This window comes from Triticum urartu, chromosome 1, assembly GCF_003073215.2.
Source record: "Triticum urartu cultivar G1812 chromosome 1, Tu2.1, whole genome shotgun sequence".
In the NCBI taxonomy this organism is placed as follows: domain Eukaryota; kingdom Viridiplantae; phylum Streptophyta; class Magnoliopsida; order Poales; family Poaceae; genus Triticum; species Triticum urartu.
Window position 1 is genome coordinate 505,965,918 of NC_053022.1, and position 24,779 is coordinate 505,990,696.

The 24,779-nt window shown below is 44.6% G+C and overlaps 1 pseudogene; it reads left to right on the plus strand.

Annotated features, from left to right (window-relative positions):
* On the plus strand, positions 1–24,779 carry LOC125532990 (annotated as a pseudogene).

The window sequence follows — 24,779 nt, forward strand, 5'->3', positions numbered from 1 at the left end:
AGAGGAGGAAGGCTGTGGCCGCGTCGCTCATGCCGCCGTTAGCCGAGTCGCTGCTGCTGCCGCCGGATGAGCTGATGACGGATGTGTTCCTGTGGCTGCCCGTCAAATCCCTCCTCCGCTTCCGGACCGTCTGCCGCTCCTGGGCCGCGCTGCTCTCCTCCGACGAGTTCTGCGGCCTCCACAGGGCCAAGGTCGAGGCCGAGGCAGCACCGCCACCCAAGCTGCTATTCATCTCGCCGGCCGCGAGCTTCGACTCCACGGGGATTTACTCGTGCTCGCCATCAGGCAACGGTCTCCTGCTCACTCTCAACGACGTGCGTGGTGACCATGTGGACATGACGCCCGCGCCGTGCCACGGCATCACCCTCTTGCATGACGCCGTGGAGCCAGCCTACTATGTTTTCAACGCGACCACACGGGCCGTCACCCGGCTGCCGCCTTGCCAAGACTCCTTCATGGCCATTGCTGGTCTCGGATTCGATTCCAGGAGGAGGGACTACAAGGTAGTGAGGTTGTTTTTCGAGAAACACTTCGGGGTTGATAATATCAAGTGCGAGGTGTACGCCCTTGGTGGCGAGCACGGGGATCGCTGGATGCCGGCTGCCGGTGGTGTGCCCTTTAGGTTCCGCAGGTTTGCCGCTGCTGCGATAATCGCAACACGGAGTGAAGCTAAGCTGATGCCGGTGTTCGCAGACGGATTTCTGCACTGGGTTGTCGACTCGCCTCTTTTCCTCGCAAAGCCAAGAGCTGCCGTCTTATCGTTCTCTCTCGCATATGAGACCTTTAGATGGTTCAGGTCACCAATCTTCGAGGTCCCAGGAGTGCACCTGGTGGAGCTTGATGGCCACTTGTGTATGGTCCGGGACCTCCGTCCCGATACTAGTATTATGGAGATTTGGGAAATGCAGGACTGCAACTCTGGTGATTGGACGTTGGCACATCGCATTGATTTGTTACAACATGTTCAGAGAGGTTTGACGGAGCCGCAAATTATTAGTCATTGGTTCTGTTGGCAACTGTGGATCAAGGAACAAGGTAATCTTGGCTACATCCAAACGCAAGGTGATCACCTATGACCCAGTATCTGCAACTCTGGAAACCGTTCTTGCAATCAGAGAAACTCATTCGTCTTACGAAACCGAGCAATCTGCTCCTAGAGTCAGTTTATTTAAAAAGAATCTTGCTTCGATGCACAGAACAAATGAAGAGATAGACTCGGGTTCTCCCTGGCCAAGGCAACTAAGGAGATCCTCCTCCGGCTCCCGGGTAATTTTGCCGTGCAGTTCAAGCTGGTCAGCAAGCAGTGGCTTACATTGATCGAGAGTCGAAGCTTCATGCGCTCTTACTATGAGCATAACAACAACATAGACAGGAGGCCCAAGATCATGCTTGTGGGCAAGGGTGCTAGAGGTCTGGGTTTCAGTTTTGCTCCCATGGGTAAATTGCTTCAAGAGGCTCCTAGTCAAGGAACATGGCTTGGCACAAAGGTGGTTTGCTCCAAGCCCTGTCATGGCATGAACCTGTTAAGTACTGAGAGTGAGGACTATCTCTACAACCCTTGCACAGGTTACTGCAGTAGATACCACACTCAAGGGAGGCTTGTTGGGGAACGTAGTAATTTCAAAAAAATTCCTACGCACACGCAAGATCATGGTGATGCATAGCAACGAGAGGGGAGAGTGTGATCTACGTACCCTTGTAGACCGACAGCGGAAGCGTTAGCACAACGCGGTTGATGTAGTCGTACGTCTTCACGGCCCGACCGATCAAGTACCGAAACTACAACACCTCCGAGTTTTAGCACACGTTCAGCTCGATGACGATCCCCGGACTCCGATCCAGCAAAGTGTCGGGGAAGAGTTCCATCAGCACGACGGCGTGGTGACGATCTTGATGTTCTACCGTCGCAGGGCTTCGCCTAAGCACCGCTACAATATTATCGAGGATTATAGTGGAAGGGGGCACCGCACACGGCTAAGAAAACGATCACGTGGATCAACTTGTGTGTCTAGGGGTGCCCCCTGCCCCCGTATATAAAGGAGCAAGGGAAGGAGGCCGGCCGGCCCTATAGGCGTGCCAAGGAGGAGTCCTCCTCCTAGTAGGAGTTGGACTCCTACTAGGAGGGGGAAGGAAGTGGGGAGGGAGAAGGAAAGGGGGGCGCCGCCCCCCCTCTCCTAGTCCAATTCGGACCAGGGGGGAGGAGGCGCGCGGCCCACCCTAGCTGCCCTTCTCTCTCTCCACTAAGGCCCATATGGCCCATTACTTCTCCCGGGGGGGTTCCGGTAACCCTCCGGTACTCCGGTTTTCTCCAAAATCACCCGGAACACTTCCGATGTCTGAATATAGTCGTCCAATATATCAATCTTTATGTCTCGACCATTTCGAGACTCCTCGTTATGTCCATGATCACATCCGGGACTCCGAACTAACTTCGGTACATCAGAACTCATAAACTCATAATATAACTGTCATCGAAACCTTAAGCGTGCGGACCCTACGGGTTCGAGAACAATGTAGACATGACCGAGACATGTCTCCGATCAATAACCAATAGCGGAACCTGGATGCTCATATTGGCTCCTACATATTCTACGAAGATCTTTATTGGTCAGACCGCATAACAACATACGTTGTTCCCTTTGTCATCGGTATGTTACTTGCCCGAGATTCGATCATCGGTATCTCAATACCTAGTTCAATCTCGTTACCGGCAAGTCTGTTTACTCGTTTCGTAATACGTCATCTCGCAACTAACTCATTAGTTGCAATGCTTGCAAGGCTTATGTGATGTGCATTACCGAGAGGGCCCAGAGATACCTCTCCGACAATCGGAGTGACAAATCCTAATCTCGAAATACGCCAACCCAACATTTACCTTTGGAGACACCTATAGAGCTCCTTTATAATCACCCAGTTACGTTGTGACGTTTGGTAGCACACAAAGTGTTCCTCCGGCAAACGGGAGTTGCATAATCTCATAGTCATAGGAACATGTATAAGTCATGAAGAAAGCAATAGCAACATACTAAATGATCGGGTGCTAAGCTAATGGAATGGGTCATGTCAATCACATCATTCTCCTAATAATGTGATCCCGTTAATCAAATGACAACACATGTCTATGGTTAGGAAACATAACCATCTTTGATTAACGAGCTACTCAAGTAGAGGCATACTAGTGACGTTTAGTTTGTCTATGTATTCACACAAGTATTATGTTTCCGGATAATACAATTCTAGCATGAATAATAAACATTTATCATGATATAAGGAAATAAAATAATAATATTATTATTGCCTCTAGGGCATATTTCCTTCAGTCTCCCACTTGCACTAGAGTCAATAATCTAGATTACACAGTAATGATTCTAACACCCATGGAGCTTTGGTGCTGATCATGTTTTGCTCATGGAAGAGGCTTAGTCAATGGGTCTGCAACATTCAGATCCGTATGTATCTTGCAAATCTCTATGTCTCCCACCTGGACTAGATCCCGGATGGAATTGAAGCGTCTCTTGATGTGCTTGGTTCTCTTGTGAAATCTGGATTCCTTTGCCAAGGAAATTACACCAGTATTGTCACAAAAGATTTTCATTGGACCCGATGCACTAGGTATGACACCTAGATCGGATATGAACTCCTTCATCCAGACTCCTTCGTTTGCTGCTTCCGAAGCAGCTATGTACTCCGCTTCACATGTAGATCCCGCCACAACGCTTTGTTTAGAACTGCACCAACTGACAGCTCCACCGTTTAATGTAAACACGTATCCGGTTTGCGATTTAGAATCGTCCGGATCAGTGTCAAAGCTTGCATCAACGTAACCATTTACGATGAGCTCTTTGTCACCTCCATATATGAGAAACATATCCTTAGTCCTTTTCAGGTATTTCAGGATGTTCTTGACCGCTGTCCAGTGATCCACTCCTGGATTACTTTGGTACCTCCCTGCTAGACTTATAGCAAGACACACATCAGGTCTGGTACACAGCATTGCATATATGATAGAGCCTATGGCTGAAGCATAGGGAACATCTTTCATTTTCTCTCTATCTTCTGCATTGGTCGGGCATTGAGTCTTACTCAATTTCACACCTTGTAACACAGGCAAGAATCCTTTCTTTGCTTGATCCATTTTGAACTTCTTCAAAATTTTGTCAAGGTATGTGCTTTGTGAAAGTCCAATTAAGCGTCTTGATCTATCTCTATAGATCTTAATGCCCAATATGTAAGCAGCTTCACCGAGGTCTTTCATTGAAAAACTCTTATTCAAGTATCCCTTTATGCTATTCAGATATTCTATATCATTTTTGATTAGTAATATATCATCTACATATAATATCAGAAATGCTACAGAGCTCCCACTCACTTTCTTGTAAATACAGGCTTCTCCAAAAGTTTGTACAAAACCAAATGCTTTGATCACACTATCAAAGCATTTATTCCAACTTCGAGAAGCTTGCACCAGTCCATAAATGGATCGCTGGAGCTTGCATACTTTGTTAGCTCCCTTTGGATCGACAAAACCTTCCGGATGCATCATATACAACTCTTCTTCTAGAAATCCATTCAGGAATGCAGTTTTGACATCCATCTGCCAAATTTCATAATTATAAAATGCGGCAATTGCCAACATGATTCGGACAGACTTAAGCCTCGCTACAGGTGAGAAGGTCTCATCGTAGTCAATCCCTTGAACTTGTCGAAAACCTTTTCCGACAAGTCGAGCTTTGTAGACAGTAATATTACCGTCAGCGTCAGTCTTCTTCTTGAAGATCCATTTATTCTCAATTGCTTGCCGATCATTGGGCAAGTCAACCAAAGTCCATACTTTGTTCTCATACATGTCCCATCTCAGATTTCATGGCTTCAAGCCATTTTGCGGAATCTGGGCTCACCATCGCTTCTTCATAGTTCGTAGGTTCATCATGATCTAGTAGCATGACTTCCAGAACAGGATTACCGTACCACTCTGGTGCGGATCTTACTCTGGTTGATCTACGAGGTTCAGTAGTATCTTGTTCTGAAGTTTCATGATCATTATCATTAGCTTCCTCACTAATTGGTGTAGGTGTCACAGAAACTGGTTTCTGTGATGTACTACTTTCCAATAAGGGAGCAGGTACAGTTACCTCGTCAAGTTCTACTTTCCTCCCACTCACTTCTTTCGAGAGAAACTCCTTCGCTAGAAAGTTTCCGAATTTAGCAACAAAAGTCTTGCCTTCGGATCTGTGATAGAAGGTGTATCCAATAGTTTCCTTTGGATATCCTATGAAGACACATTTCTCCGATTTGGGTTCGAGCTTATCAGGTTGAAGCTTTTTCACATAAGCATCGCAGCCCCAAACTTTCAAAAACGACAACTTCGGTTTGTTGCCAAACCACAGTTCATAAGGCGTCATCTCAATGGATTTTGATGGTGCCCTATTTAACGTGAATGCGGCCATCTCTAGAGCATATCCCCAAAACGATAGCGGTAAATCAGTAAGAGACATCATAGATCGCACCATATCTAGTAAAGTACGATTATGACGTTCGGACACACCATTACGCTGTGGTGTTCCGGGTGGCGTGAGTTGCGAAACTATTCCACATTGTTTCAAATGTACACCAAACTTGTAACTCAAATATTCTCCTCCACGATCAGATCGTAGGAATTTTATTTTCTTGTTACGATGATTTTCAACTTCACTCTGAAATTCTTTGAACTTTTCAAATGTTTCAAACTTATGTTTCATTAAGTAGATATACCCATATCTGCTTAAATCATCTGTGAAGGTGAGAAAATAACGATATCCGCCACGAGCCTCAACATTCATCGGACCACATACATCTGTATGTATGATTTCCAACAAATCTGTTGCTCTCTCCATAGTACCGGAGAACGGTGTTTTTGTCATCTTACCCATAAGGCACGGTTCGCAAGTACCAAGTGATTCATAATCAAGTGGTTCCAAAAGTCCATCAGTATGGAGTTTCTTCATGCGCTTTACACCGATATGACCCAAACGCTAGTGCCACAAATAAGTTGCACTATCATTATCAACTCTGCATCTTTTGGCTTCAACATTATGAATATGTGTGTTACTACTATCGAGATTTAATAAGAATAGACCACTCTTTAAGGGTGCATGACCATAAAAGATATTACTCATATAAATAGAACAACCATTATTCTCTGATTTAAATGAATAACCGTCTTGCATCAAACAAGATCCAGATATAATGTCCATGCTTAACGTTGGCACCAAATAACAATTATTTAGGTCTTATACTAATCCCGAAGGTAGATGTAGAGGTAGCGTGCCGACCGCGATCACATCGACTTTGGAACCATTTCCCACGCGCATCGTCACCTCGTCCTTAGCCAATCTTCGCTTAATCCGTAGTCCCTGTTTCGAGTTGCAAATGTTAGCAACAGAACCAGTATCAAATACCCAGGTGCTACTACGAGCATTAGTAAGGTACACATCAATAACATGTATATCACATATACCTTTGTTCACCTTGCCATCCTTCTTATCCGCCAAATACTTGGGGCAGTTCCGCTTCCAGTGACCAGTCTGCTTGCAGTAGAAGCACTCAGTTTCAGGCTTAGGTCCAGGTTTGGGTTTCTTCTCTTGAGTAGCAACTTGCTTGCTGTTCTTTTTGAAGTTCCCCTTCTTCTTTCCTTTGCCCTTTTTCTTGAAACTAGGGGTCTTGTTGACCATCAACACTTGATGCTCCTTCTTGATTTCTACCTCCGCAGCTTTCAGCATTGTGAAGAGCTCGGGAATAGTCTTATTCATCCCTTGCATATTATAGTTCATCACGAAGCTCTTGTAGCTTGGTGGCAGTGATTGGAGAATTCTGTCAATGACACAATCATCTGGAAGATTAACTCCCAATTGAATCAAGTGATTATTATACCCCAGACATTTTGAGTATATGCTCACTGACAGAACTGTTCTCCTCCATCTTGCAGCTATAGAACTTATTGGAGACTTCATATCTCTCAATCCGGGCATTTGCTTGAAATATCAACTTCAACTCTTGGAACATCTCATATGCTCCATGACGTTCAAAACATCGTTGAAGTCCTGATTCTAAGCCGTAAAGCATGGCACACTGAACTATCGAGTAGTCATCAGCTTTGCTCTGCCAGACGTTCACAACATCTGGTGTTGCTCCAGCAGCAGGCCTAACACCCAGCGGTGTTTCCAGGACGTAATTCTTCTGTGCAGCAATGAGGATAATCCTCAAGTTACGGACCCAGTCCGTGTAATTGCTACCATCATCTTTCAACTTTGCTTTCTCAAGGAATGCATTAAAATTCAACGGAACAACAGCACGGGCCATCTATCTACAATCAAACATAAACAAGCAAGATACTATCAGGTACTAAGTTCATGATAAATTTAGGTTCAATTAATCATATTACTAAAGAACTCCCACTTAGATAGACATCCCTCTAATCCTCTAAGTGATTACGTGATCCAAATCAACTAAACCATGTCCGATCATCACGTGAGATGGAGTAGTTTCATTGGTGAACATCACTATGTTGATCATATCTACTATATGATTCACGCTCGACCTTTCGGTCTCCGTGTTCCGAGGCCATATCTGTATATGCTTGGCTCGTCAAGTATAACCTGAGTATTCCGCGTGTGCAACTGTTTTGCACCGTTGTATTTGAACGTAGAGCCTATCACACCCGATCATCACGTGGTGTCTCAGCACGAAGAACTTTCGCAACGGTGCATACTCAGGGAGAACACTTCTTGATAATTTAGTGAGAGATCATCTTATAATGCTACCGTCAATCAAAGCAAGATAAGATGCATAAAAGATAAACATCACATGCAATCAATATAAGTGATATGATATGGCCATCATCATCTTGTGCTTGTGATCTCCATCTTCGAAGCACCGTCGTGATCACCATCGTCACCGGCGCGACACCTTGATCTCCCATCATAGCATCGTTGTCGTCTCGCCAATCTTATGCTTCCACGACTATCGCTACCGCTTAGTGATAAAGTAAAGCATTACAGCGCGATTGCATTGCATACAATAAAGCGACAACCATATGGCTCCTGCCAGTTGCCGATAACTCGGTTACAAAACATGATCATCTCATACAATAAAATTTAGCATCATGTCTTGACCATATCACATCACAACATGCCCTGCAAAAACAAGTTAGACGTCCTCTACTTTGTTGTTGCATGTTTTACGTGGCTGCTACGGGCTTAAGCAAGAACCAATCTTACCTACGCGTCAAAACCACAATGATAGTTTGTCAAGTTGGTGCTGTTTTAACCTTCGCAAGGACCGGACGTAGCCACACTTGGTTCAACTAAAGTTGGAGAAACTGTCACCCGCAAGCCACCTATGTGCAAAGCACGTCGGGAGAACCGGTCTCGCGTAAGCGTACGCGTAATGTTAGTCCGGGCCGCTTCGTCCAACAATACCGCCGAACCAAAGTATGACATGCTGGTAAGTAGTATGACCTATATCGCCCACAACTCACTTGTGTTCTACTCGTGCATATAACATCAACATATAAAACCTAGGCTCGGATGCCACTGTTGGGTTTTGTAGTAATTTCAAAAAATTTCCTACGCTCACAAAAAATTTCGTAGCAACGAGAGGGGGGAGTATGATCTACGTACCCTTTCATAATCTCATAGTCATAGGAACATGTATAAGTCATGAAGAAAGCAATAGCAACATACTAAACGATCGGGTGCTAAGCTAATGGAATGGGTCATGTCAATCACATCATTCTCCTAATGATGTGATCCTGTTAATCAAATAACAACTCTTTTGTTTATGGTTAGGAAACATAACCATCTTCGATTAACGAGCTAGTCAAGTAGAGGCATACTAGTGACACTTTGTTTGTCTATGTATTCACACAAGTATTATGTTTCCGGTTAATACAATTCTAGCATGAATAATAAACATTTATCATGATATAAGGAAATAAATAATAACTTTATTATTGCCTCTAGGGCATATTTCCTTCACGTACGTCTTCACGGCCCGACCGATCAAGCACCGAAACTACGGCACCTCCGAGTTTTAGCACACGTTCAGCTCGATGACGATCCCCGGACTCCGATCCAGCAAAGTGTCGGGGAAGAGTTCCGTCAGCACGACGGCGTGGAGACGATCTTGATGTTCTACCGTCGCGGAAGTGTCGAGGAAGAGTTGCAAGGGTACGTAGATCATACTCCCCCCTCTCGTTGCTATGCATCACCATGATCTTGCGTGTGCGTAGGAATTTTTTTGAAATTACTACGTTCCCCAACAGTGGCATCTGAGCCTAGGTTTTTATGGTTTGATGTTATATGCACGAGTAGAACACAAGTGAGTTGTGGGCGATATAAGTCATACTGCTTACCAGCATGTCATACTTTGGTTCGGCGGTATTGTTGGATGAAGCGGCCCGGACCGACATTACGCGTACGCTTACACGAGACCGGTTCTCCCGACGTGCTTTGCACAAAGGTGGCTAGCGGGTGATAGTTTCTCCAACTTTAGTTGAACCGAGTGTGGCTACGCCCGGTCCTTGCGAAGGTTAAAACAGCACCAACTTGACAAACTATCGTTGTGGTTTTGATGCGTAGGTAAGATTGGTTCTTGCTTAAGCCCGTAGCAGCCACGTAAAACTTGCAACAACAAAGTAGAGGACGTCTAACTTGTTTTTGCGGGGCATGTTGTGATGTGATATGGTCAAAACGTGATGAGATATAAGTTGTTGTATGAGATGATCATGTTTTGTTAAAGTTATCGGCAACTGGCAAAAGCCTTATGGTTGTCTCTTTATTGCATAAGATGCAAGCACCAAATAATTGCTTTACTTTATCGCTATGCGATAGCAATAGTTGCAAGAGCAATAGTTGGCGAGACGACCGTGTGACGACACATTGATATAGATCAAGATGATGGAGATCATGGTGTCATGCCGGTGACGATAGAGATCATGACAGTACTTTGGAGATGGAGATCAAAGGCGCAAGATGATGATGGCCATATCATGTCACATATTTTGATTGCATATGATGTTTATCTTTTATACATCTTATTTTGCTTAGTTTGACGGTAGCATTTTAAGATGATCTCTCACTAATTATCAAGAAGTGTTCTCCCTGAGTATGCACCGTTGCAAAAGTTCTTCGTGCTGAGACACCACGTGATGATCGGGTGTGATAGGCTCTACGTTCAAATACAACGGGTGCAAAACAGTTGCACACGCGGAATACTCAGGTTATATACTTGACGAGCCAAGCATATACAGATACGGCCTCGGAACACGGAGACCGAAAGGTCGAGCATGAATCATATAGTAGATATGATCAACATAGTGATGTTCACCAATGAAACTACTCCATCTCACGTGATGATCGGACATGGTTTAGTTGATTTGGATCACGTGATCACTTAGAGGATTAGAGGGATGTCTATCTAAGTGGGAATTCTTAAGTAATATGATTAATTGAACTTAAATTTATCATGAACTTAGTCCTGGTAGTATTTTGCAAATTATGTTGTAGATCAATAGCTCGCGTTGTTGTTTCCCTGTGTTTATTTTGATATGTTCCTAGAGAAAATTGTGTTGGTAGCAATGATGCAGATTGGATCCGTGATATGAGGTTTATCCTCATTGCTGCACAGAAGAATTATGTCCTTGATGCACCGCTAGGTGACAGACCTATTGCAGGAGCAGATGCAGACGTTATGAACGTTTGGCTAGCTCAATATGATGACTACTTGATAGTTTAGTGCACCATGCTTAATGGCTTAGAATCGGGACTTCAAAGACGTTTTGAACGTCATGGAGCATATGAGATGTTCCAGGAGTTGAAGTTAATATTTCAAGCAAATACCCGAGTTGGGAGATATGAAGTCTCCAACAAGTTCTATAGCTAAAAGATGGAGGAGAATCGCTCAACTAGTGAGCATATGCTCAGATTGTCTGAGTACTAAAATCGCTTGAATCAAGTGGGAGTTAATCTTCTAGATAAGATAGTGATTGACATAATTCTCTAGTCACCATCACCAAGTTAGTAGAACTTCATGATGAACTATGATATGCAAGGGATAACGGAAACGATTCCCAAGCTCTTCGTAATGCGAAAATTGACGAAGGTAGAAATCGAGAAAAACATCAAGTGTTGATGGTAGACAAGACCACTAGTCTCAAGAAAAGGGCAGAGGGAAGAAGGGGAACTTCAAGTAGAACGGCAAGCAAGTTGCTGCTCAAGTGAAGAAGTCCAAGTCTGGTCCTAAGCCTAAGACTAAGTGCTTCTACTGCAAAGGGACTGGTCACTGGAAGCGGAACTGCCCCAAGTATTTGGCGGATAAGAAGGATGGCAAAGTGAACAAAAGTATATTTGATATACATGTTATTGATGTGTACTTTACTAGTGTTTATAGCAACCCCTCAGTATTTGATACTAGTTCAGTTGCTAAGATTAGTAACTCGAAACGGGAGTTGCAGAATAAACAGAGACTAGTTAAGGGTGAAGTGACGATGTGTGTTGGAAGTGGTTCCAAGATTGATATGATCATCATCGCACACTCCCCTATACTTTCGGGATTAGTGTTGAACCTAAATAAGTGTTATTTGGTTTTTGCGTTGAGCATGAATATGATTTGATCATGTTTATTGCAATACGGTTATTCATTTAAGTAAGAGAATAAATTGTTGTTCTGTTTACATGAATAAAACCTTATATGGTTACACACCCAATGAAAATAGTTCGTTGGATCTCGATCGTAGTGATACACATAATCATAATATTGAAACCAAAAGATGCAAAGTTAATAATGATAGTGCAACTTATTTGTGGCACTACCGTTTAGGTCATATTGGTGTAAAGCGCATGAAGAAACTCCATGCTGATGGGCTTTTGGAATCACTTGATTATGAATCAGTTGATGCTTGCGAACCATGCCTCATGGGCAAGATGACTAAGACTCTGTTCTTCGGAACAATGGAGCGAGCAACAGATTTGTTGGAAATCATACATACTGATGTATGTGGTCCGATAAATATTGAGGCTCGCGACAAGTATCATTATTTTCTGATCTTCACAGATGATTTGAGCAGATATGAGTATATCTACTTGATGAAACATAAGTCTGAAACATTTGAAAAGTTCAAAGAATTTCAGAGTGAAGTGAAAAATCATCGTAACAAGAAAATAAAGTTTCTACGATCTGATCGTAGAGAAGAGTATTTGAGTTACGAGTTTGGCCTTCAGTTTAAAACAATGTGAAATAGTTTCACTACTCACGCCACCTGGAACATCACAATGTAATGGTGTGTCCGAACGTCATAACCGTACTTTATTAGATATGGTGCGATCTATGATGTCTCTTACCGATCTACCACTATCATTTTGGGGTTATGCATTAGAGACAGCTGCATTCACGTTAAAAGGGCACCATCTAAATCTGTGAGACGACACCGTATGAACTATGGTTTGGCAAGAAACCAAAGTTGTCGTTTCTTAAAGTTTGGGGTTGCGATGCTTACATGAAAAAGTTTCATCCTGATAAGCTCAAACTCAAATCGGAGAAGTGCGTCTTCATAGGATACCCAAAATAAAATGTTGGGTACACCTTCTATCATAGATCCGTAGGCAAGATATTCGTTGCTTAGAATGGATCCTTTCCAGAGAAGGAGTTTCTCTCGAAAGAAGTGAGTGGGAGGAAAGTAGAACTTGATGAGGTAACTGTACCTGCTCCCTTATTGGAAAGTAGTTCATCACAGAAATCTGTTCCTGTGACTACTACACCAATTAGTGAGGAAGCTAATGATGATGATCATGTAACTTCAGATCAAGTTACTACCAAATCTCGTAGGTAAACCAGAGTGAGATCCACACCAGAGTGGTACGGTAATCCTATTCTGGAAGTCATGTTACTAGCCATGACGAACTTGCGAACTATGAGGAAGCGATGATGAGCCCAGATTCCGCGAAATGGTTTGAGGCCATGAAATCTGAGATATGATCCATGTATGAGAACAAAGTATGGACTTTGATGGATTTGCCCGATGATCGGCAAGCCATAGAAAATAAATGGTTCTTCAAGAGGAAGACGGACGCTGATAGTAGTGTTACTATCTACAAAGCTAGAATTGTCGCAAAAGGTTTTCGACAAGTTCAAGGTGTTGACTACGATGAGATTTTCTCACTCGTATCTATGCTTAAGTCTGTCCGAATCATGTTAGCAATTGCCGCATTTTATGAAATCTGGCAAATGGATAAACAAAACTACATTCCTTAATGGATTTACTAAAGAAGAGTTGTATACGATGCAACTAGAAGGTTTTGTCGATCCTAAAGGTGTTAACTAAATATGCAAGCTCCAGCGATCCATCTATGGACTGGTGCAAGAATCTCGGAGTTGGAATATACGCTTTGATAAGTTGATCAAAGCATATAGTTTTATACAGACTTGCGGTGAAGCCTGTATTTACAAGAAAGTGAGTGGGAGCACTACAACATTTCTGATAAGTATATGTGAACAACATATTGTTGATCGGAAATAATGTATAATTTTCTGGAAAGCATAAAGGAATATTTGAAAGGAGTTTTTCAAAGAAAGACCTCGGTAAAGCTACTTACATATTGAGCATCAAGATCTATAGAGATAGATCAAGACGCTTGATAAGTTTTTCAATGAGTACATACCTTGACAAGATTTTGAAGTAGTTCAAAATGGAACAGTCAAAGAAAGAGTTCTTGCCTGTGTTGCAAGGTGTGAAATTGAGTAAGACTCAAAGCCCGACCACGGCAGAAGATAGAAATAGAATGAAAGTCATTCCCTATGCCTCAGCCATAGGTTCTATAAAGTATGCCATGCTGTGTACCAGATCTATTGTATACCCTACACTGTGTTAAGCAAGGGAGTACAATAGTGATCTAAGAGTAGATCACTGGAGAGCGGTCAAAATTATCCTTAGTGGAATAAGGAAATATTTCTCAATTATGGAGGTGACAAAAAGGTTCGTCGTAAAAAGTTACGTCGATGCAAATTTTGACACAGATCTGGATGACTCTAAGTCTCGATCTAGATACATATTGAAAGTGGGAGCAATAAGCTAGAGTAGCTCCGTGCAGAGCATTGTTGACATAGAAATTCGCAAAATACTTACGGATCTAAATATGGCAGACCCGTTGACTAAAATTATCTCACAAGCAAAACATGATCACACCTTAGTACTCTTTGGGTGTTAATCACATAGCGATGTGAACTATATTACTGACTCTAGTAAACCCTTTTGGGTGTTGATCACATATCGATGTGAACTATGGGTGTTAACCACATGGTGATGTGAACTATTGCTGTTAAATCACATGGCGATGTGAACTAGATTATTGACTCTAGTGCAAGTGGGAGACTGAAGGAAATATGCCCTAGAGGCAATAATAAAGTTATTATTTATTTCCTTATATCATGATAAATGTTTATTATTCATGCTAGAATTGTATTAACCGGAAACATAATACTTGTGTGAATACATAGACAAACAAAGTGTCACTAGTATGCCTCTACTTGACTAGCTTGTTAATCGAAGATGGTTATGTTTCCTAACCATAAACAAAAGAGTTGTTATTTGATTAACGGGATCACATCATTAGGAGAATGATGTGATTGACATGACCCATTCCATTAGCTTAGCACCCGATCGTTTAGTATGTTGCTATTGCTTTCTTCATGACTTATACATGTTCCTATGACTATGAGATTATGCAACTCCCGTTTGCCGGAGGAACACTTTGTGTGCTACCAAACGTCACAACGTAACTGGGTGATTATAAAGGAGCTCTACAGGTGTCTCCAAAGGTACATGTTGGGTTGGCGTATTTCGAGATTAGGATTTGTCACTCTGATTGTTGGAGAGGTATCTCTGGGCCCTCTCGGTAATGCACATCACATAAGCCTTGCAAGCATTGCAACTAATGAGTTAGTTGTGAGATGATGTATTACGGAACGAGTAAAGAGACTTGCCGGTAACGAGATTGAACTAGGTATTAAGATACCGACGATCGAATCTCGGGCAAGTAACACACCGATGACAAAGGGAACAACGTATGTTGTTATGCGGTCTGACCGATAAAGATCTTCGTAGAATATGTAGGAGCCAATATGGGCATCCAGGTCCAGCTATTGGTTATTGACCGGAGACGTGTCTCGATCATGTCTACATTGTTCTCGAACCCGTAGGGTCCGCACGCTTAAGGTTTCGATGACAGTTATATTATGAGTTTATGAGTTTTGATGTACCGAAGGAGTTCGGAGTCCCGGATGAGATCGGGGACATGACGAGCAGTCTCGAAATGGTCGATACATAAAGATTGATATATTGGACGACTATATTCGGACATCGGAAAGGTTCCGAGTGATTCGGGTATTTTTCGGAGTACCGGGTAGTTACGGGAGAAGCAATGGGCCTTGATGGGCTTTAGTGGGAAGAGGAGAAAGGGCCAAGGGGCTGCTGCGCCCCCTCCCCTCTAGTCCGAATTGGACTAGGGAAAAGGGGGCCGGCCACCTCTCCTTCTCCTCCACTTCCTTCTCCCTTCCTCCCCTCTTGGTGGACTCTTACTAGGACTTGGAGTCCTAGTAGGACTCCACATCCTGGCCGCACCTAGCCTTGGCCGGCCTCCTCCTCCTCCATCCTTTATATACTGAGGCAAGGGGCACCCCATGAACACAAGTTGATCCACGTGATCTTATTCTTAGCCGTGTGCGGCGCCCCCAGCCACCATAGTCCTCGATAATATTGTAGCGGTGCTTAGGCGAAGCCCTGCAGCAGTAGTACATCAAGATCGTCACCACGCCGTCGTGCTGACGGAACTCTTCCCCGACACTTTGCTGGATCGGAGTCCGGGGATCGTCATCGAGCTGAACGTGTGCTAAAACTCGGAGGTGCCGTAGTTTCGGTGCTTGATCGGTCGGGCCGTGAAGACGTATGACTACATCAACCAAACGCTTCCGTTGTCGATCTACAAAGGGTACGTAGATCACACTCTCCTCTCGTTGCTATGCATCACCATGATCTTGCGTGTGCGTAGGAATTTTTTTGAAATTACTACGTTCCCCAACAGTACGACTACATCAACCGCGTTGTGCTAACGCTTCCGCTGTCGGTCTACAAGGCTACGTATATCACACTCTCCCCTCTCGTTGCTATGCATCACCATGATCTTGCGTGTGCGTAGGAATTTTTTTGAAATTACTACGTTCCCCAATAGTGGCATCCGAGCCTAGGTTTTATGTGTTGATGTTATATGCACGAGTAGAACACAAGTGAGTTGTGGGCGATATAAGTCATACTGCTTACCAGCATATCATACTTTGGTTCGGCGGTATTGTTGGACGAAGTGGCCTGGACCGACATTACGCATACGCTTACGCGAGACCGGTTCTCCCGACGTGCTTTGCACAAAGGTGGCTAGCGGGTGTCAGTTTCTCCAACTTTAGTTGAACCGAGTGTGGCTACGTCCGGTCCTTGCGAAGGTTAAAACAGCACCAACTTGACAAACTATCATAGTGGTTTTGATGCGTAGGTAAGATTGGTTCTTGCTTAAGCCCGTAGCAGCCACGTAAAACTTGCAACAACAAAGTAGAGGACGTCTAACTTGTTTTTGCAGGGCATGTTGTGATGTGATATGGTCAAGACATGATGCTAAATTTTATTGTATGAGATGATCATGTTTTGTAACCAAGTTATCGGCAACTGGCAGGAGCCATATGGTTGTCGCTTTATTGTATGCAATGCAATTGCGCTGTAATGCTTTACTTTATCACTAAGCGGTAGCGATAGTCGTGGAAGCATAAGATTGGCGAGACGACAACGATGCTATGATGGAGATCAAGGTGTCGCGCCGGTGACGATGGTGATCATGACGGTGCTTCGAAGATGGAGATCACAAGCACAAGATGATGATGGCCATATCATATCACTTATATTGATTGCATGTGATGTTTATCTTTTATGCATCTTATCTTGCTTTGATTGACGGTAGCATTATAAGATGATCTCTCACTAAATTATCAAGAAGTGTTCTCCCTGAGTATGCACCATTGCGAAAGTTCTTCGTGCTGAGACACCACGTGATGATCGGGTGTGATAGGCTCTACGTTCAAATACAACGGGTGCAAAACAGTTGCACACGCGGAATACTCAGGTTATACTTGACGAGCCAAGCATATACAGATATGGCCTCGGAACACGGAGACCGAAAGGTCGAGCGTGAATCATATAGTAGATATGATCAACATAGTGATGTTCACCAATGAAACTACTCCATCTCACGTGATGATCGGACATGGTTTAGTTGATTTGGATCACGTAATCACTTAGAGGATTAGAGGGATGTCTATCTAAGTGGGAGTTCTTTAAGTAATATGATTAATTGAACCTAAATTTATCATGAACTTAGTACCTGATAGTATCTTGCTTGTTTATGTATGATTGTAGATAAATGGCCCGTGCTGTTGTTCCGTTGAATTTTAATGCGTTCCTTGAGAAATCAAAGTTGAAAGATGATGGTAGCAATTACACGGACTGGGTCCGTAACTTGAGGATTATCCTCATTGCTGCACAGAAGAATTACGTCCTAGAAGCACCGCTGGGTGCCAGGCCTGCTGCTGGAGCAACACCAGATGTTGTGAACGTCTGGCAAAGCAAAGCTGATGACTACTCGATAGTTCAGTGTGCCATGCTTTACGGCTTAGAACCGGGACTTCAACGACGTTTTGAACGTCATGGAGCATATGAGATGTTCCAGGAGTTGAAGTTAATATTTCAAGCAAATGCCCGGATTGAGAGATATGAAGTCTCCAATAAGTTCTATAGCTGCAAGATGGAGGAGAATAGTTCTGTCAGTGAGCATATACTCAAAATGTCTGGGTATAATAATCACTTGATTCAAATGGGAGTTAATCTTCCAGATGATTGCGTCATTGACAGAATTCTCCAATCACTGCCACCAAGCTACAAGAGCTTCGTGATGAACTATAATATGCAAGGGATGAATAAGACTATTCCCGAGCTCTTCGCAATGCTGAAAGCTGCGGAGGTAGAAATCAAAAAGGAGCATCAAGTGTTGATGGTCAACAAGACCACTAGTTTCAAGAAAAAGGGCAAAGGGAAGAAGAAGGGGAACTTCAAGAAGAACAGCAAGCAAGTTGCTGCTCAAGAGAAGAAACCCAAGTCTGGACCTAAGCCTGAAACTGAGTGCTTCTACTGCAAGCAGACTGGTCACTGGAAGCGGAACTGCCCCAAGTATTTGGCGGATAAGAAGGATGGCAAGGTGAACAAAGGTATATGTGATATACATGTTATTGATGTGTACCTTACTAATGCTCGCAGTAGCACCTGGGCATTTGATACTGGTTCTGTTGCTAATATTTGCAACTCGAAACAGGGACTACGGATTAAGCGAAGATTGGCTAAGGCCGAGGTGACGATGCGCGTGGGAAACGGTTCCAAAGTCGATGTGATCGCGGTCGGCACACTACCTCTACATCTACCTTCGGGATTAATATTAGACCTGAATAATTGTTATTTGGTGCCAGCGTTAAGCATGAACATTATATCTGGATCTTGTTTGATGCGAGACGGTTATTCATTTAAATCAGAGAATAATGGTTGTTCTATTTATATGAGTAATATCTTTTATGGTCATGCACCCTTGAAGAGTGGTCTATTCTTATTGAATATCGATAGTAGTAACACACATATTCATAATGTTGAAGCCAAAAGATGCAGAGTTGATAATGATAGTGCAACTTATTTGTGGCACTAGCGTTTAGGTCATATCGGTGTAAAGCGCATGAAGAAACTCCATACTGATGGACTTTTGGAACCACTTGATTATGAATCAATTGGTACTTGCGAATTGTGCCTCATGGGCAAGATGACTAAAACGCCGTTCTCCGGTACTATGGAGAGAGCAACAGATTTGTTGGAAATCATACATACAGATGTATGTGGTCCGATGAATATTGAGGCTCGTGGCGGATATCGTTATTTTCTCACCTTCACAGATGATTTAAGCAGATATGGGTATATCTACTTAATGAAACATAAGTCTGAAACGTTTGAAAAGTTCAAAGAATTTCAGAGTGAAGTTGAAAATCATCGTAACAAGAAAATAAAGTTTCTACGATCTGATCGTGGAGGAGAATATTTGAGTTACGAGTTTGGTGTACATTTGAAACAATGCGGAATAGTTTCGCAACTCACGCCACCCGGAACACCACAGCGTAATGGTGTGTCCGAACGTCGTAATCGTACTTTACTAGATATGGTGCGATCTATGATGTCTCTTACTGATTTACCGCTATCGTTTTGGGGTTATGCTTTGGAGACGGCCGCATTCATGTTAAATAGGGCACCATCAAAATCCGTTGAGACGACGCCTTATGAACTATAGTTTGGCAAGAAACCAAAGTTGTCGTTTCTGAAAGTTTGGGGCTACGATGCTTATGTGAAAAAGCTTCAACCTGATAAGCTCGAACCCAAATCGGAGAAATGTGTCTTCATAGGATATCCAAAGGAGACTATTGGATACACCTTCTATCACAGATCCGAAGGCAAGACTTTTGTTGCTAAGTTCGGAAACTTTCTAGAGGAGGAGTTTCTCTCAAAAGAAGTGAGTGGGAGGAAAGTAGAACTTGACGAGGTAACTGTACCTGCTCCCTTATTGGAAAGTAGTGCATCACAGAAAACTATTTCTGTGACACCTACACCAATTAGTGAGGAAGCTAATGATAATGATCATGAAACTTCAGAACAAGATACTACTGAACCTCGTAGATCAACCAGAGTGAGATCCGCACCAGAGTGGTACGGTAATCCTGTTCTGGAAGTCATGCTACTAGATCATGATGAACCTACGAACTATGAAGAAGCGATGGTGAGCCAAGATTCCGCAAAATGGCTTGAAGCCATGAAATCTGAGATGGGATCCATGTATGAGAACAAAGTATGGACTTTGGTTGACTTGCCCAATGATCGGCAAGCAATTGAGAATAAATGGATCTTCAAGAAGAAGACTGACGCCGACGGTAATATTACTGTCTACAAAGCTCGACTTGTCGCAAAAGGGTTTCGGCAAGTTCAAGGGATTGACTACGATGAGACCTTCTCACCCGTAGCGATGCTTAAGTCTGTCCGAATCATGTTAGCAATTGCCGCATTTTATGATTATGAAATTTGGCAGATGGATGTCAAAACTGCATTCCTGAATGGATTTCTGGAAGAAGAGTTGTATATGATGCAACCGGAAGGTTTTGTCGATCCAAAGGGAGCTAACAAAGTGTGCAAGCTCCAGCGATCCATTTATGGACTGGTGCAAGCCTCTCGGAGTTGGAATAAACGCTTTGATAGTGTGATCAAAGCATTTGGTTTTATACAGACTTTTGGAGAAGCCTGTATTTACAAGAAAGTGAGTGGGAGCTCTGTAGCATTTCTGATATTATATGTGGATGACATATTACTGATTGGAAATGATATAGAATTTCTGGATAGCATAAAGGGATACTTGAATAAGAGTTTTTCAATGAAAGACCTCGGTGAAGCTGCTTACATATTAGGCATAAAGATCTATAGAGATAGATCGAGATGTTTAATTGGACTTTCACAAAGCACATACCTTGACAAGATTTTGAAGAAGTTCAAAATGGATCAAGCAAAGAAAGGGTTCTTGCCTATGTTACAAGGTGTGAAGTTGAGTCGGACTCAATGCCCGACCACTGCAGAAGATAGAGAGAAGATGAAAGATGTTCCCTATGCTTCAGCCATAGGCTCTATCATGTATGCAATGCTGTGTACCAGACCTGATGTGTGCCTTGCTATAAGTCTAGCAGGGAGGTACCAAAGTAATCCAGGAGTGGATCACTGGACAGCGGTCAAGAACATCCTGAAGTACCTGAAAAGGACTAAGGATATGTTTCTCGTATATGGAGGTGACAAAGAGCTCATCGTAAACGGTTACGTTGATGCAAGCTTTGACACTGATCCGGATGATTCTAAATCGCAAACCGGATACGTGTTTACATTAAACGGTGGAGCTGTCAGTTGGTGCAGTTCTAAACAAAGTGTCGTGGCGGGATCTACGTGTGAAGCGGAATACATAGCTGCTTCGGAAGCAGCAAATGAAGGAGTCTGGATGAAGGAGTTCATATCCGATCTAGGTGTCATACCTAGTGCATCGGGTCCAATGAAAATCTTTTGTGACAATACTGGTGCAATTGCCTTGGTGAAGGAATCCAGATTTCACAAGAGAACCAAGCACATCAAGAGACGCTTCAATTCCATCCGGGATCTAGTCCAGGTGGGAGACATAGAGATTTGCAAGATACATATGGATCTGAATGTTGCAGACCCGTTGACTAAGCCTCTTCCACGAGCAAAACATGATCAGCACCAAGGCTCCATGGGTGTTAGAATCATTACTGTGTAATCCAGATTATTGACTCTAGTGCAAGTGGGAGACTGAAGGAAATATGCCCTAGAGGCAATAATAAAGTTATTATTTATTTCCTTATATCATGATAAAAGTTTATTATTCATGCTAGAATTGTATTAACCAGAAACATAATACATGTGTGAATACATAGACAAACAGAGTGTCACTAGTATGCCTCTACTAGACTAGCTTGTTAATCAAAGATGGTTATGTTTCCTAACCATGGACAAAGAGTTGTCATTTGATTAACAGGATCACATCATTAGTTGAATGATCTGATTGACATGACCCATTCCATTAGCTTAGCACCCGATCGTTTAGTATGTTGCTATTGCTTTCTTCATGACTTATACATGTTCCTATGACTATGAGATTATGCAACTCCCGTTTGCCAGAGGAACACTTTCTGTGCTACCAAACGTCACAACGTAACTGGGTGATTATAAAGGAGCTCTACAGGTGTCTCCAAAGGTACATGTTGGGTTGGCGTATTTCGAGATTAGGATTTGTCACTCCGATTGTCGGAGAGGTATCTCTGGGCCCTCTCGGTAATGCACATCACTTAAGCCTTGCAAGCATTGCAACTAATGAGTTAGTTGCGGGATGATGTATTACAGAACGAGTAAAGAGACTTGCCGGTAACGAGATTGAACTAGGTATAGGATACCGACGATCGAATCTCGGGCAAGTAACATACCGATGACAAAGGGAACAACGTATGTTGTTATGCGGTCTGACCGATAAAAGATCTTCGTAGAATATGTAGGAGCCAATATGAGCATCCAGGTTCCGCTATTGGTTATTGACTGGAGACGTGTCTCGGTCATGTCTACATTGTTCTCGAACCCGTAGGGTCCGCACGCTTAAGGTTACGATGACAGTTATATTAAGAGTTTATGCATTTTGATGTACTGAAGGTTGTTCGGAGTCCTGGATGTGATCACGGACATGACGAGGAGTCTCGAAATGGTCGAGACATAAAGATTGATATATTGGAAGCCTATGTTTGGATATCGGAAGTGTTCCGGGTGAAATCGGGATTTTACCGGAGTACCGGGAGGTTACCGAAACCCCCCGGGAGGTATATGGGCCTTAGTGGGCCTTAGTGGAAGAAGAGAAGAGGCAGCCAGGGCTGGGCCGCGCGCCCCTCACCCCTAGTCTGAATAGGACAAGGAGAGAGGGGGCCGGCGCCCCCCTCCTTCTCTCTCTCTCTTTTCCCACCCCACGAATCCTATTCCAACTAGGAAAGGGGGGAGTCCTACTCCCAGAGGGAGTAGGACTCCTCCTGGCGCGCCACACCTTGGCCGGCCGGCCCCCCCTCCCTTGAACCTTTATATACGGAGGCAAGGGCACCCCTAGAGACACAAGTTGATCCACGTGATCATATTCTTAGCCGTGTGCGGTGCCCCCTTCCACCATAGTCCTCGATAATATTGTAGCAGTGCTTAGGCGAAGCCCTGCGATGGTAGTACATCAAGATCATCACCACGCCATCGTGCTGAGGGAACTCTTCCCCGACACTTTGCTGGATCGGAGTCCGGGGATCGTCATCGAGATGAACGTGTTCTAGAACTCGGAGGTGCCGTAGTTTCGGTGCTTGATCGGTCGGGCCGTGGAGACGTACGACTACATCAACCAAACGCTTCCGTTGTCGATCTACAAGGGTACGTAGATCATAATCCCCCCTCTCGTTGCTATGCATCACCATGATCTTGCGTGAGCGTAGGAAATTTTTTGAAATTACTACGAAACCCAACAACGCAGGTGGGCGATGATGACTTCCTGGTGGTGTTTCCCTTAGCAGATCTCCTGCACATGGCCAAGTCAAGTGGAAAACTTTTCCTCCCTTCCCATGACATTACCGCAAGGGTGCGGGACAGACTCCATGAGGTGATCCAACCGATGACCATGCCGGAAGTGTGGGTTAAACTCCATGGCATCCCCCAAAAACACTGCAGGGAGGAGAGGGTCAAGGAAGGCTTTAAGATGTTGGGGCGGCCAATTGTGGTGGATGAATTGTCTCTCATTCAGTTGGGGCCAGTGAGGATGAAACTGGCTTGTAAGGCACCAGAGAAGCTGAACGGCACGGTGGAAGTGTGGTTTAACCATGAAGGATATCAGATTAAGGTTGAGGTGGAGCGGCCGAACCAGCATAGGGGCGCGGGTGGAGCGGGGTCTGGTGTTGGGCGATCCGGAGCGTCCCAACCTCCCCCTCCGCCCAAGGCCAGTGATCCGGCCCCGGTGGCCCCTAGTGCTGCCAAAGGCAAGCCGGAGGCGGGGCAGAGTGCTGGGCAGTCGCGGCAGGACGTGGTGATGGGAGGGCAAGAAGAGGATCTAGAAGACATCATGCAAGATACTTCCATTGACACAGAGACTTGGGACAAACTTGGCGTGATGGATGGGCGGGCGATGGTGGTGGCGACCTAGGATACCGCCGTGAGTGGCCCGAACCTGGCGCGTGATCTGGCAGGAGCCTTTGATGAGTATGGATCCAACTTGCCGCTATAGTTTCCGGCGCCTCGTCCCTCCCTGGCGTTAGCGTCCGGGGCTGATACTGGTGCGGGGCTGGTGGGGGGGAGGACCTCAATCCCCTCCTCTCCGGTGGCTGTGCAGGGTGGGGCTGCTGAGCTGACCAAGGATGGTGTCACCCCGGCCTCGGGCAAGCGGGGCTCAGGGGGAACGGGCAGGCCGCCCAAGAAGACGGCGGGCAGGAAGCCGGGGCCCAAGACTGTGGCCCAGTCCACCCCAAGCGTGGTGGCTTCCTTGCGTGGCGAGCTGGGGACAGAGTTGGCGGCGGGGGATGTGGGCTTCAAGGCCAAGCGCTCCAAGGCCACGCCGGTGGCGACGCGGGAGCCGAGTACCAGGGTGAAGGCCAAGCTGGGGGATCTCTCATCCATGGAGAGCGCGAAGCTGCGTGCGGTAGACAAGAACTTGGACGTGTCAGGTAACCCCCTCCCATCTTTTAAAATACTCACCGCATTCTCGGATGAGCATCTTGCTTCGATTTTACATGATAGTGGGGTTGAATTGGGGACTAGCCCTACTGCTATTATTTCGTTAGTGCGCGCGCGCGAGGAGGCACAAGCTGCCTTGGCCGAGGCGGCGGCGCGGTGCCATGCCTCGGATGCACAGAACAACTGCCCAGGGGGTCAGTTGGCAGTGGTGGTGCCCGAAGGGGAGGCAGAGCCGAGGGAAGGTTCTGACATCCCCTCTTCCAGCCGTGCGCCGGCTAGGAAGAGAGTGCAAAAGGCGGTGAGCTCGCGAGGAGTTCGCCTTCGTAATCGGGTGCTGTAA